Below are 14,545 nucleotides of genomic sequence, written 5' to 3' on the forward strand. Positions count from 1 at the left end.
TATTTATGTTGTAACAAATCTGCTGGGTCTATCTTGCTCCCTTTTGCCAGTATCGTTAAATACTGAAATATTTTGATCCGGTGTTTGTATGCAGGTCATCTGCCCAGTGGGAATTTTTACTCGTGGCCCCAGATTTCCACATGGTTCCTTGACATGGCCCCTGTAGTCCCCTTTGTGTACTATTTTAATAATTAATCCTCTGGAATATATGAGTGTAGCTTTTCTGGGCAAATTGTACAAATCAGAGTTATTTTAGACATGAAAGCAGTCATTTTAAAGAATAAAATCCCTTTGTATTTTTATTTAATTCACTATTTTTTTCAAGTTCCTGTTCAATTTTCTTCTCTACTACATCTATGTTCACATTTTATTATTGATGAGGGGTTTACAAAATGGAACTATAGGTAAGTAAAGTCTTTTGGCACACAGAATAATAACATGGCGGTGTAAACTACGTCAGCAGAGAGAGATGGAAATTAATTATTAGCAGTTCACAGGTTGAATTTGATCTGATAATGAAAACTATTTGATTACACTTTGTTTTAAATCTAATGATTCCATTTGATGAACGATGCAGGGATTGGTGGGGTTGGTAATTTGAGTGAAGCATTGATTAATCTTTATTTTAAACCTCTGAAATATGCTGGTTTCAAATTATCCTGGTTAACTTAATTTAATCTTAATTATTGAAAGGATGCAGTGAAACATATCTGGGCAAACTCAATTCAGCTTCCAATCAAAATATTCAAATGTCAGTCAGACTAGAAATGAAAGAATAGGCAGGATGAATGAGTGGTTTGAGAGATGGTGCGGGGGGTTGGAACATTGAGACCAGTTCTGGGGGAGGTGGGACTATTACAGATGCTCTACACCTGGGCAGGACTGGAGCCAATTTCCCAGGGATGCTTTTGTTAATGCTATTGGGGAGGGTTTAAACTAATGTAGTAGGGGGATGGGAACCAAATGTGGAGGTTAGTGGACAGTAAAGAAGTAGTAACTAAAGCCTGTAAGGAAATAAGTAATATAGTCTGTGTGACTAAGGGGAAGAGTAAGTAGGGAACAGATGATTAATGCAAAGGGACAGGTGGTCTGAGGTGCATTTGCTTTAATGCAGGAAGTGTAGTAGGTAAGGCAGATGAACTTAGGGCTTGGATTAGTACCTGGGAGTATGATGTTATTGCTATTATTGAGACTTAGTTGATGGAAGGGCAAGATTGGCAACTAAATATCCCAGGATATAGATGCTTCAGGCAGGATAGAGAGGGAGGTAAAATGAGTCGAGGAGTTGCATTACTAGTCAGAGAGGATGTCACAGCTGTGCTGAAGGAGGGCACAATGGAAGACTCGAATAATGAGGCAATATGGGCAGAGCTCAGAAATAGGAAGGGTGCGGTAACAATGTTGGGGCAGGTCTCCCAACAGCGAGCGTGATATAGAGGTTCAAATATGTAGACAGATTATGGAAAGATGTAGGAGCAACAGGGTGGTAGTGGTGGGAGTTTTTAATTTTCCCAACGTTGACTGGCATTTACTTAGTGTCATTGGTTTAGATGGAGCAGATTTTGTAAGGAGCATCCAGTAGGTTTTATAGAGCAATATAAATAGTCCAACTCAGGAAGGGGCCATACTGGACTTGGTGTTTGGGAATGAGCCTAGCCAGTTGGTTGAAGTTTCAGTAGGAGATTACTTTGGGAATAATGATCACTATTCCATAAGTTTTCGAATATTCATGGACAAAGACAAGAGTGGTTCTAAAGGAAGAGTGTGAAATTGGGGTAAGACCAACTATAGCAAAATTCAGCAGGAGCTGGGGAACGTGGATTGGGAACAGTTGTTTGAGGGTAAATCGACATTTGATATATGGGAGACATTCAAAGAGAGGTTGATTAGAGTGCAGGACAGACATGTCCCTGTGAAAATGAGGGATAGGGAACATGGATGGCAGGTGAAATTGTGAGACCGGCTAAGAGGAAAAAGGAAGCATTCATTAGATTGAGGCGACTGAAAATAGACAAAGCTTTGGAAAAATATCAGGGAAGTAGGACTAATCTGAAACAAGGAATTAAGAGGGGTAAAAGGGGTCAAGAAATATCTTTAGCAAATAGGGTTAAGAAAAATCCCAGAGCCTTTTATTCATATATAAGGAGCAAGAGGATAACTAGAGAAATGGTTGGCCCACTCAACGACAAAGGAAGAAAGTTATGCGTGGAGTCAGCGAAAATGGGTGAGATTCTTAATAAATATTTTGTGTTTGTATTCGCCGAAGAGAGGGCATGACGGATGTTGAGGTTAAGGATATGTTTGATTATTCGAGGTCACATTGGCAAAAGGAGGGAGGAAGTGTTGGATACTCTAAAAGGCATGAAGGTGAACAAGACCCCAGGTCCAGATTAGAGTGGTGCTGGAAAAGCATAGCAGGTCAGGCAGCATCTGAGGAGCAGGAAAATCGACGTTTCGGGCAAAAGCCCTTCATCAGGAATGAGGCTGGGAGCCTCTGGGTGGAGAGATAAATGGGAGGGTGATGGGGCTGGTGAGAAGGTAAACAAGAGTACAATAGGTGGATGGAGGTGGGGATGAAGGTGATAGGTTGGAGAGGAGTGTGGAGCAGATAAGTGTGAAGGAAGATTGGCAGGTATGACAGGTCATGAGGATGGTGCTGAGCTGGAAGGTAGGAACTGGGGTAAGGTGGGGGGAGGGGAAATGTGGAAATGAGTGTAGTCCACATTGATGGTCTGGGGTTGAAATGTTCCGAGGCAGAAGATGAGGCGTTCTTCCTCCAGGCGTCGGTGAGGAAGTGGCGGTGGAGGAGTCCCAGGACTTGCATGTCCTCGGCAGAATGGGAGGGGGAGTTGAAATGTTGGGCCACAGAGTGGCAGGGTTCATTGGTGTGGGTGTCCCAGAGATGTTCCCTACAGCACTTTGCAAGAAGGCGTCTGGTCTCCCCCGGTGTAGAGGAGACCGCATCGGGAGCAACGGATACAGTAATGACATTGGTGGATGTGCAGGTAAAACTTTGATGGATGTGGAAGATTGCTTTGGGGCCTTGGATGGAGGTGAGGGAGGAAGTGTGGGTGCAGGTTTTGCAATTCCTGCGGTGGCAGGGGAAGGTGCCAGGAGGGAAGGGGGGGTTGTTGGGGGACATGGACCTGACCAGGTAGTCACGGAGGGAATGGTCTTTGCGGAAAGCGGAAAGAGGTGTGGGGGGAAATATATCCCTAGTGGTGGGGTCTGTTTGGAGGTGGTGGAAATGTCGGCGCATGATAGGGTGGAAGGGTTGGTAGGGTGGAAGGTGAGCACCAAGGGGGTTCTGTCCTTGTTACGGTTGGAGGGGTGCGGTTTGAGGGCGGAGGTGCGAGATGTGGATGAGATGCGTTGGAAGGCATCTTCAACCACGTGGGAAGGGAAATTATGGTCTTTAAAGAAGGAGGCCATCTGGTGTGTTCTGTGGTGGAACTGGTCCTCCTGGGAGCAGATGCGGTGGAGGCAGAAGAATTGGGAATATCAGATAGCACTTTTGCAGGAGGTAGGATGGGAAGAGATGTAATCCAGGTAGCTGTGGGGGTTGGTGAGTTTGTAAAAAAATGTCAGTGTTCAGTGGGTCGTCATTGATGGAGATGGAGAGGTCCAGGAAGGGGAGGGAGGTATCGGAGATGGTCCAGGTGAAGTTAAGGTCAGGGCGGAATGTGTTGGTGAAGTTGATGAATTGCTCAACATCCTCACGGGAGCACTAGGTGGCACCAATGCAGTCATCAATGTAGCAGAGGAAGAGGTGGGAAGTGGTGCCTGTGTAACTATGGAAGATGGACTATTCTACATAGCCAACAAAGAGACAGGCATTACTGGGACCCATATGGGTGCCTATGGCTACCCCTTTGGTCTGGAGGAAGTGGGACGATTCGAAGGAGAAAATGTTAAGGGTGAGGACCAGTTCGGCCAAACAAATGAGAGTGTCAGTGGAAGGGTCCTGTTGGGGATGTCGGGAGAGGAAGAAACGGAGGGCTTGGAGGCCCTGGTCATGGTGGATGGAGGTGTAGAGGGATTGGCTGTCCATGGTGAAGATGAGCCGTTGGGGGCCGGGGAAATGGAAGTGTTAGAGGAGGTGGAGGGTATGGGTGGTGTCTCGAATGTATGTGGGGTGTTCCTGGACTAGGGGGGATAGGACAGTATCCAGGTAGATGGAGATGAGTTCGGTCAGGCAGGAGCAGCTGAGACAATGGGTCAGCCAGGGTGGTCAGACTTGTGGATCTTGGGAAGGAGGTAGAATCAGGCGGTGCAGGGTTCCCAGACTATGAGGTTGGAAGCTGTGGGTGGAGATCTCCTGAGGTGATGAGGTTGTGTATGGTCTGGGAGATGATGGTTTGGTGATGGGGGGGGTGGGGTCATGGTCGAGGCGGCGGTAGGAGGAGGTGTCTTTGAGTTGGCATCTGGCTTCAACGGTGTAGAGGTCAGTGCACCAAACTACCACTGCGCTCCCTTTATCCACTGGTTTGATGGTGAGGTTGGGATTGGAGCAGAGGGAGTGGAGGGCTGCTTGTTGTGAGGGTAAGAGAACTAGTATTATGGGTCACTGAGGGAATAAAGAGAGGAAAAAGCTGGCGCCTTAAGAGATATCTTTGCAGCATGGTCCTGGAGGACTGGAGAATTGCTGATGTTCGCCCCTTTTTTAAGAAGGGTAGCAAAGATTATCCAGGTAATTGTAGACCAGTGGGCTTGACATCAGTAGTAGGGAAGCTGCTGGAGAAGATACTGAGGTATAGGATTTATTTACATTTGGAAGAAACTGGGCTTATCAGTGATAGGCAGCATGGTTTTGTGCTGGGAAGGCCATGTCTTACAAACTTAACAGAATTCTTTGAGGAAATGACAAAGTTGATTGAAGAGAGGAGGGCTGTAGATGTCATACACATGGACTTCAGTAAGGCATTTGATTAAGTTCCCCATGGTAGGCTGATGGAGGAAGTGAAGTCACATGGGGGTGTACTAGCTAGATGGATAAAGAACTGGCTGAGCAACAGGAGACAGAGAGCAATAGTGGAAGGGAGTTTCTGAAAATGGGGAACTTTGACCAGTGGAGTTCCACAGGGATCCATGCTGGGACCATAGTTGCTTGTGATATGCAGGAGGAAGGTATAGGTGGTCTGATTAGCAAGTTTGCAAATGACACTTAGATCAGTAGAGTAGCAGATAGTGAATGGGAATGTCAGAGACTGCAGCAGAATATAAATAGATTGGAGAGTTGGGAAGAGAAATGGAAAATGGAGTTCAATACGGGCAAATGCAAGGTGATGTATTTTAGAAGATCGAATTCAAGAGCGAACTATGTAATAAATGGAAAAGCCCTGGGGAAAACGGGTGTACAGATAGTTCTGGGTGTTCAGGTCCATTGTAGCCTGAAGATGGCAACACAGACTGATAGAGTGGTCAAGGAAGCATTTGGCATTCTTTCCATCATCAGACGGGTATTGAATACAAGAGTTGGCAGGTCCTGTTACAGTTGTATAGGGTTTTGGTTTGGGCACATTTGGAATACTGCATATAGTTCTGGTCGCCACATTACCAAAAGGATGTGGATGCTTTCAAGAGGGTGCAGATGAAGTTCACCTGGATGTTGCCCTGCTATGGAGGGTGCTAGCTATGAAGAGAGGTTGAGTAGATTAGGATTATTTTCATGAGAAAAACAGAAGTTGAGGTGGGGGTGGGGAGGTGGCGAGGGTTCTGATTGAAGTCTGCAAAATCATGAGAGGAATTAATAGAGTAGATAGCAAGAAGCATTTCCCTAGGGTGGGAGACTCAACTACTAGGGGCCATGAGTTCAAGGTGAGAGGGGAAAAGTTTAAGGAAGATATGTGTGGAAAGTTCTTTACGCAGAGGGTGGTGGGGCCTGGAATGTGTTGCAAGCGGAGGTGATGGAGGCATGAAAGCATCATTTAAGATACATGAAATGGCAGAGTGCAGAGGGATACAGATCCTTGGAAATAGGTGACAGGTTGAGATAGAGGACTTGGATTGGCGCAGGCTTGGAGGGTCAAAAGGCCTGTTCTTGTGCTCTAATTTTCTTTGTTCTTTATTCTTAATTTGCACCTACAATTACTATTGTATGGGATATATGGCAGAGGAAAAAGGGTATTCAGCCTAACCAATCATAAGGTGTTTATACTTCACTCAATTAAATTATCTCACAATTTTCCCCCTTTTAAATCTATCATATACCCTCTTGCTCATGGATGTTTAGGTTCCCTTCAAACCCTGAATCAAAGAGAGTTACTTGACTCATTGCTCTTAGCAACAGGATGAGGAGGCATGTACAAATCTGTCAGATCGAGCAGAAACTAAGTTAGGGACCAAAAAATTGTGGATGCTGGAATTCAAGATAGACAAGCAGGAGGCTGGAAGAACACAGCAAGTTAGGCAGCATCAAGAGATGGAGAAGTCAATGTTTTGGGTGTAACCCTTCTCCAGGACAAGGGGTGGGTGTAAGGGGAGCTGTAGATAAAGGTGGGGGCAGGGGGAGGTTGTGGGTAGGGAGAGGGGTGAGGTGGGGAGGTTGGATTAGGTGATCACAGGTAGAGTGTATGGCCTGGATGGTCGATGGGAGGAATGAGTCTGGTTGGTAGCTAGAAGAAAGGGTCAGTCAGAGGAATGGAAGGGAGGAGGAGGGGCTATCCACTCTATCAGAACTTTATCATTTTAAAAACATCTTGTAAGCAACTTCTTGGCCTTCTTTTCTCAAGAAAGCAAGTCAGCTTGTCAATCCTTACCTGTTATGTTGACCCAAAGAAAGTGAGGGCTGCAGATGCCGGAGATCAGAGTCGAGAGTGTGATGTGGGAAAAGCATAGCAGGTCAAGCAGCATCCGTGGGGCAGGAGAATTGATGTTTCAGGCATAAGCCCTTCATCAGGAATGAGGCTTGTGGGCCAGGGGGCTGAGAGATAAATGGGAGGTGGGTATGGCTGGGAGAAGGTAGCTGAGAATACTTTTGGTAGGTGAAAGTGGGGATGAAAGTGATAGGTCAGAGAGGAGGGTGTAGCGGATGGATGGGAAAGACAGATAGATAGATCACGAGGGTGGTGCTGAGTTGGAGGCTTGGGACTGGGATAACGTGGGGGAGGAGAAATGAGGATACTGGTAAAATCCACATTAATCCCACATGGTTGCATGGTCACAAGGCAGAAGATGAGGCGTTCTTCCTCCAGGCGTTAGATGGTTAGGGTTTGGTGATGGAGAAGACCCAGGATCTGCATGTCCTTGGCGGAGTGGGAGGGGGAGTTGAAGTGTTCAACCGCAGGGCAATGGGGTTGGTTGGTGCGGGTGTCCCACAGGTGTTCTCTGAAATGATCTGCAAGTTGGCGTCCTGTCTCCCCGACGTAGAGGAGACCACATCGGGTGCAACGAGTATAGGGTAGCACAGTGGCTTAGTGGTTAGCATTGCAGCCTCACAGCTCCAGGGACCCAGGTTCAATTCCAGCCTCGGGTGACTGTCTGTGTGGAATTTGTACATTCTCCCCGTGTCTGCATGGGTTTCCTCCAGGCGCTCCAGTTTCCACCCACAATCCAAAGATGTGCAGATTAGGTGAATTAGCCATGCTAAGTTGTCTAGCATGTTAATACCTATAGTCAGAGGGAAACAGGTCTGGGTGGGTTACTCTTCGGAGGGTCGGTGTGGGCTTGTTGGGCTGAAGAGCCTGTTTCCACACTGTAGGGAATCTAATTAAAACATTGAAATATACTTTGTGGAGGTACAGGTAAATTTCTGTTGGATGTGAAAGGATTCTTTAGGGCCTTGGACGGAGGTGAGGGGCCAGGTGTGGCTGCAGGTTTTGCAATTCTTGCAGTGGCAGGGGAAGGTGGCATGAGTGGGCTGAGGGTTGGTGGCAATCGTAGATCTGACAAGGGATTCACACCCCACCACCAACCCTCACCTTAGTCCCAGCACCTTCCCCTACCACCGCAGGAAATGCATAACCTGCGCCCACACCTCCCCTCTCACTTCTGTCTACAAAGGATCCTTCCACATGCAACAGAAATGTACCCGTACCTTCACAAAGGTCATCTATTGTATCCATTGCACCCGATATGGTCTCCTCTACATCAGGGAGACAGGACGCCAACTTGCAGATCGTTTCAGAGAACACTTATTGGACACCCGCACCAACCAACCCAATGTCCCGTGGCAAAACACTTCAACTCCCCCTCCCACTCCACCAAGAACATAGGTCTTGAGTGAAGTGGGAGATGGCACAGGGCAGGGTGACACTAGCACACGGACACGCAAATGGCGGCTGAGCCATAAGTTGGACGCTTGACACACAAGATGGCCACCAGACCACAATATGGAGAGAGACAGCAAAGCAAATACAGATTCTGCCAGGGGCCACCAGAATGTTAGCACAAGGTACTCACATTCTGGATTAGTGGTGCTGGAAGAGCACAGCAGTTCAGGCAGCATCCAAATTGCAGTGAAATCGACGTTTCAGGCAAAAGTCCTTCATCATTCCTGATGAAGGGCTTTTGCTCAAAACATCGATTTCGCTGCACTTTGGATGCTGCCTGAACTGCTGTGCTCTTCCAGCACCACTAATCCAGAATCTTGTTTCCAGCATCTGCAGTCATTGTTTTTACCACAATGTACTCACAACCTAGTTAATTAGTTTAAGGCGAGTGAGGGAGAGAATACACATGAGTAGTGTATACTGCCAGCCAAAGTGTCTGGGTCCAGCCAACACTTTTGATAGAAATGCTAACAGCTTGATACGGACTCAATGCAGAGTGATAATAGCCAACAACAGCATCCTAAATTCAGTATATATCTGTAAAACGCCACTCAAAAAGCTCATGAATGAAAGCAGATAAATGTTAACAATAACTCACTCCCTCATTTCAATATCTCTAAATTGATAATACATTTCATTTTTACAGGTTTGTGTTGCTAATATATCCCTAATCTTTATACTTGCAGAGTTTATTTATCATGCCCCAGGCAGTAAACTATCCCAGTACAGAGTATTGTTGCAATAAAATGTTAACATGTGTTATTTCTTGGTTTGCACCTGATGCCAGCCATCAGGTAAAGTGGGGGAGGAAGTGAAGGAAGGCGGTGAGTAAGCCAGCAAGGGGGTTGGCATGCAGGGCAGTGAGCATGGGGTCAGCATGACTGGGATGGGCAGCAAGGCAAGTGGCAAGTGGAGAAAATTCAATGGCCAATGAGAGCGTAAGATGATGTAAACTGCATAGTGCATGTGCCAACAATGGAATGTGTGCTGATTTCCTTTTTCAATGTGGTAGCAGAAGATATATTTTAACACCTTAATAGCACACTTGTATAATCGCCTTAGGAAATATTTACCCATTTTCAGTTTGTCAAACAAGATTCACAGTATTTAGTACACAATGGCTCAGGGCAATACTTCTCTTGCAATCCTCTGCTCTCCATCTGTTATTTATGATCTGGGCAGTGGGTGCCATCTTCAGGGTTTTGTGTGGCCGCGGTGATGAAAGTGCTGAGGCCTTCTGGCAGACATGCCTCTGATATTCAAAGCAAACTATTTCTGATGCTGCAAGCCAGGAATAACTATCACACTGTAGTGTTCAAATCTCTACATGATGACATTGCCCAGAAGAAAGGACAGCTTGCTTCCTGCTTTATGAACAAGGACTTGAAGGGCTTGGTGGACAAAATAGTGGAGAGAAAGGCACTTCTTTTCCCACCTGACCAAAACAGGCACCGGACACAGCCAATCTGGATACAAATTGCAGCCCAGATCAGTACTGAGTTCTGAGTGAAGCATGACCATTAGACATAAGGCACAAGAGCAGAAATTAGGCTATTCAGCCCATCAAGTCTGCTCCGCCATTCGATCATGGCTGATACATTTCTCAACCCAATTCTCCCACTTTCTCCCCATAACTCTTGATCCCCTTGATACACAAGAACCTACCTATCTCAGTCTTAAATATACTCCATGGTCTGTTTTCCACAGCCTCCTGTGGCACTGAATTCCATAAATACACCAAGCTGACAAAGTTTCTCCTTATCTCCGTTCTAAAAGGTCTTCCCTTTACTCTAAGGCTGTGCCCTCAGGTCCTAGTTTCTCCTACCAGTAGAAACATCTTCCCAACATTTACTCTGTCTAGGCCATTCATTATTTCGTATGTTTCAATTAGATTCCCCTCTCATCTTCTAAACTCTATTGAGTAGAGACCCAGAGCCCTCAAATGAACCTCATATGTTATACTTTTCATTCTTGGGACCATTCTTGTGAACCTCCTCTGAACACACTCCAAGGCCAGGGCATCCTTTCTGAGATATGGGGCCCAAACCTGTGCACAATACTCCAAATGTGGTCTGAACAGAGCCTTATAAAGCCTCAGATGTACATCCTGCTTTTATATTCAAATCCTCTCAAAATTAATGCCATCATTCCATTTGCCTTCCTAACTATTGACTCAACCTGCAAGTTTACAAGAATTCCCAAGTCTCTTTGCATTTCAGACTTCTGAATTTTCTTCTATTCTTCATAGAAAATGACTCTATTCTTCCGACCAAAGTGCATGACCTCACACTTTCCCACATTGTAACCTACCTGCTACTTCTTTGCTCACTCTCCTAACCTGTCCAAATCCTTCTGCAGCCTCCTTCCTCCTCAATGCTACCTTCCCCACTACCTATCGTTGTATCATCTGCAAACTTAGCCAGAGTGTCCTCAGTTCCTACATCTAGATCGTTAACCTATGAAATGAAAAGTTGTGGTCCCAACACTGAGCCTTGTGGAACATCACTTGTCACTTGCTGCCATCCTGAGAAGGACTCCTTCATCCACAGTCTCGGCTTTCTGCCTGATAGCCAAGCTTCTATCCATGCTACCACCTTGCCTCTAACACCATTGGCCCTTATCTTACACAGTAGCCTCCTGCATGGCACTTGTCAAAAGCCGAAAATGTGTTGCTGGTTAAAGCACAGCAGGTTAGGCAGCATCCAAGGAACAGGAAATTCGACGTTTCGGGCCAGAGCCCTTCATCAGGAATCTGGCCCGAAATGTCGAATTTCCTGTTCCTTGGATGCTGCCTAACCTGCTGTGCTTTAACCAGCAACACATTTTCAGCTCTGATCTCCAGCATCTGCAGACCTCACTTTTTACTTGTCAAAAGCCAGGTAGTTAACATCCATTAGCTCTCCTTGGTCTAATCTGCTCACTCAAAGAATTCGAGAAGATTTGTCAGGCATGGCCTACCCTTGATGAAGCCATGCTGACTTTGCTCTATTTTACCAGACACTTCCAAGTATTCAGAAATCTCATCCTTCACAATGGATTCCACCCACAACTGAGGTTATACTAATTTTCTATAATTTTCTATCTTTTGCCTTACTCCTTTTTTAAATAGGCATGTCTCGTTAGCAATTTTGCAGTCATCTGGGACCCTTCCTGATTCTAACAATTCCTGAAGGATCACCACTAATGCCTCCTTATTTTTTCAACTATCTCCCTTAGAACTCTGGGGTGGAGTCCATCTGGTCCAGGTGATTTATCTATCTTCAAACCCTTCAGTTTTTCTGACTCCCAGCAGAGCAAGAATAATGACAATGATTTTCTGCGCTCCACAAGAAGAAGTATCATCATCTTCTCTCTGTGCTTTCTCATACTCAAAGGGCTACCTCTGTCACTGCAAACTACTTTCACAAAGGCTCATACACTACAACTCTCACTGTTTTCTGCATCATGTGCATTGAAGGCTGTCACCACCTCATCCTCCCGAACTTCTAACCCTTCCTGCACATCCTACTCACTCACTGGGGACCCCTCATCAGACCTCCTGCTCATGCATTATCATTAACTGATCATCTATCAATTTCAATCACATTCAATTCCTACTTTAGTCTCATTGCAGGATATAATTACAGTCTGGCTGACAAATTCAAGGTTGGCAGGGGGTGGGGTAGACATCAGGTTCCTCATTTCTTATGAGGACAACATTTTGAGTTTGGTCAGAGAAGAGCTCATGTGAAGACCTCATAAGTCAACCAACCCATGAAGCGTCATTGTGCTATCGTGGTAATGAACTAATTTTTTTTTAACAAAGGGGCCACACCAAAATAGGTGGTATAGTAGACAGTGAAGATAATTATCTCAGAGTACAATGGGACCTTGATCAGTTGCGCCAATGGACTGAGGAGTAGCAGATGCAGTTTGATTTAGATAAATGTGAGGTGTTGCATTTTGGTAAGGCAAATCATGACATGACTTATACAGTTAATAATGGAGTCCTGGGGAGTGTTGTCAAACAAAGAGAGCTAGGAATGTACGTGCATATTTCCTTGAAAGTGGAGTCTTAGGTAGGCAGAGTGGTTCAGAAGGTGTTTGGTACAATTTCCTTTATTGGTCAGAACATTGAGTATAGGAGTTGGGACATTGTGTTGTGGCTGTACAGGCCATTGGTGAGGCCATGTTTAGAATACTACATACAATTATCATTGTTCTTCTATCGGAAAGATGTTATTAAATTTGAGATGGTACAGAAAGATTTACAAGTTTGTTGCTGGGACTGAAGGGTCTGAATTATAGTGAGAGGCTGAATAGGCTGGGGCATTTTTCCCTGGAGTGTCAGATAGATAGGATGAATAGCCAAGATCATTTCCCCAGTTTAGGGGAGTCCAATACTAAAGCAATGGAATTAAGATGAGAGGGGCAAGATTTAAAAAGGACGTGTCTTGAAATGGTTAAAGGTGGATAAATCCCCAGGACCTGATCAGGTGTACCCGAAAGCTCTGTGGGAAGCTAGAGAAGTGGTCGCTGGGCATCTTGCTGAGATATTTGTATCATCGATAGTCACAGGTGAGGTGCCGGAAGACTGGAGGTTGGCAAACATGGTGCCACTATTTAAGAAAGGTGGTAAAGACAAGCCAGGGAACTATCGACCAGTGAGCCTGGCCTCGGTGGTGGGCAAGTTGTTGGAGGGAATCCTGGGGGACAGGATGTGCATGTATTTGGAAAGGCAAGGACTGATTCGGGATAGTCAACATGGCTTTGTGCATGGGAAATCATGTCTCACAAACTTGATTGAGTTTTTTGAAGAAGTAACAAAGAAGATAGATGAGGGCAGAGCAGTAGATGTGACCTATGTGGACTTCAGTAAGGCGTTCAACAAGGTTCCCCATGGGAAACTGATTAGCAAGGTTAGATCTCATGGAATACAGGGAGAACTAGCCATTTGGATACTGAACTGGCTCAAAGGTAGAAGATTGAGGGTGGTGGTGGAAGGTTGTTTTCAGACTGGATGCCTGTGACCAGTGGAGTGCCACAAAGATCGATGCTGGGCCCTATGCTTTTTATAATTTACATAAATGATTTGGATGTGAGCATAAGAGGTATAGTTAGTAAGTTTGCAGATGATACCAAAATTGGAGGTGTAGTGGACAGTGAAGAGAGTTACCTCAGATTACTACAGGATCTGGACCAGATGGGTCAATGGGCTGAGAAGTGGCAGATGGAGTTTAATTCAGATAAATGCAAGGTGCTCCATTTTGGGAAAGCAAATCTTAGCAGGACTTATACATTTAATGGTAAGGTTCTCGGGACTGTTGCTGAACAAAGAGACCTTGGAGTGCAGGTTCACAGCTCCTTGAAAGTGGAGTCGCCGGTAGATAGGATAATGAAGAAGGCGTTTGGTCTGCTTTCCTTTATTGTTCAGAGTATTGAGTACAGGAGTTGGGAGGTCATGTTGGGCTGTACAGGACTTGGTTAGGCCACTGTTGGAATATTGCATGCAATTCTGGTCTCCTTCCTATCGGAAAGATGTTGTGAAACTTGAAAGGGTTCAGAAAAGATATACAAGGATGTTGCCAGGGTTGGAGGATCTGAGTTACAAGAAGAGGCTGAACAAGCTGGGGCTGTTTTCCCTGGGATGTCAGAGGCTGAGGGGTGACCTTATAGAGGTTTACAAAATTATGAGAGGCATGGATAGGGTAAATAGGTAAAGTCTATTCCTTGGGGTCGGGGAGTCCAGAACTAGGGGGCATAGGTTTAGGGTGAGAGGGGAATGATATAAAAGAGACCTAAGGGACAACATTTTCATGCAGAGGGTGCTATGAATATGAAATGAGCTACCAGAGGATGTGGTGGAGGCTGGTACAATTGCAACATTTAAGAGGCATTTGGATGGGTAAATAAATAGGAAGGGTTTGGAGGAATATGGGCCATGTGCTGGCAGGTGGGACTAGATTGGGTTGGGATATCTGGTCGGCATGGATGGGTTGGACCGAAGGGTCTGTTTCCATGCTGTACATCTCTATGACTCTATGACCCGAGGATTAACTTTTTCACACTAAGGATGGCATGCAAGTGGAATGAGCTGCTGGAGGAAGTGGTGAAGACTGGTACAATTACAACATTTAAAAGGTATCTAGATGGGTATATGAATACAAAGGGTATTGAGTGATATGGGCCAAATGCTGGCAAATAGGATTAGGTCAGATTGGGATGTCTGGTCAGTGATTTGTTTCTGTGCTGTTTGACTCTATGAGTCTAAGACTCTATAAAAGGACTAAGGTAAA

Source organism: Hemiscyllium ocellatum, chromosome 13, assembly GCF_020745735.1.
Source record: "Hemiscyllium ocellatum isolate sHemOce1 chromosome 13, sHemOce1.pat.X.cur, whole genome shotgun sequence".
Taxonomy (NCBI): domain Eukaryota; kingdom Metazoa; phylum Chordata; class Chondrichthyes; order Orectolobiformes; family Hemiscylliidae; genus Hemiscyllium; species Hemiscyllium ocellatum.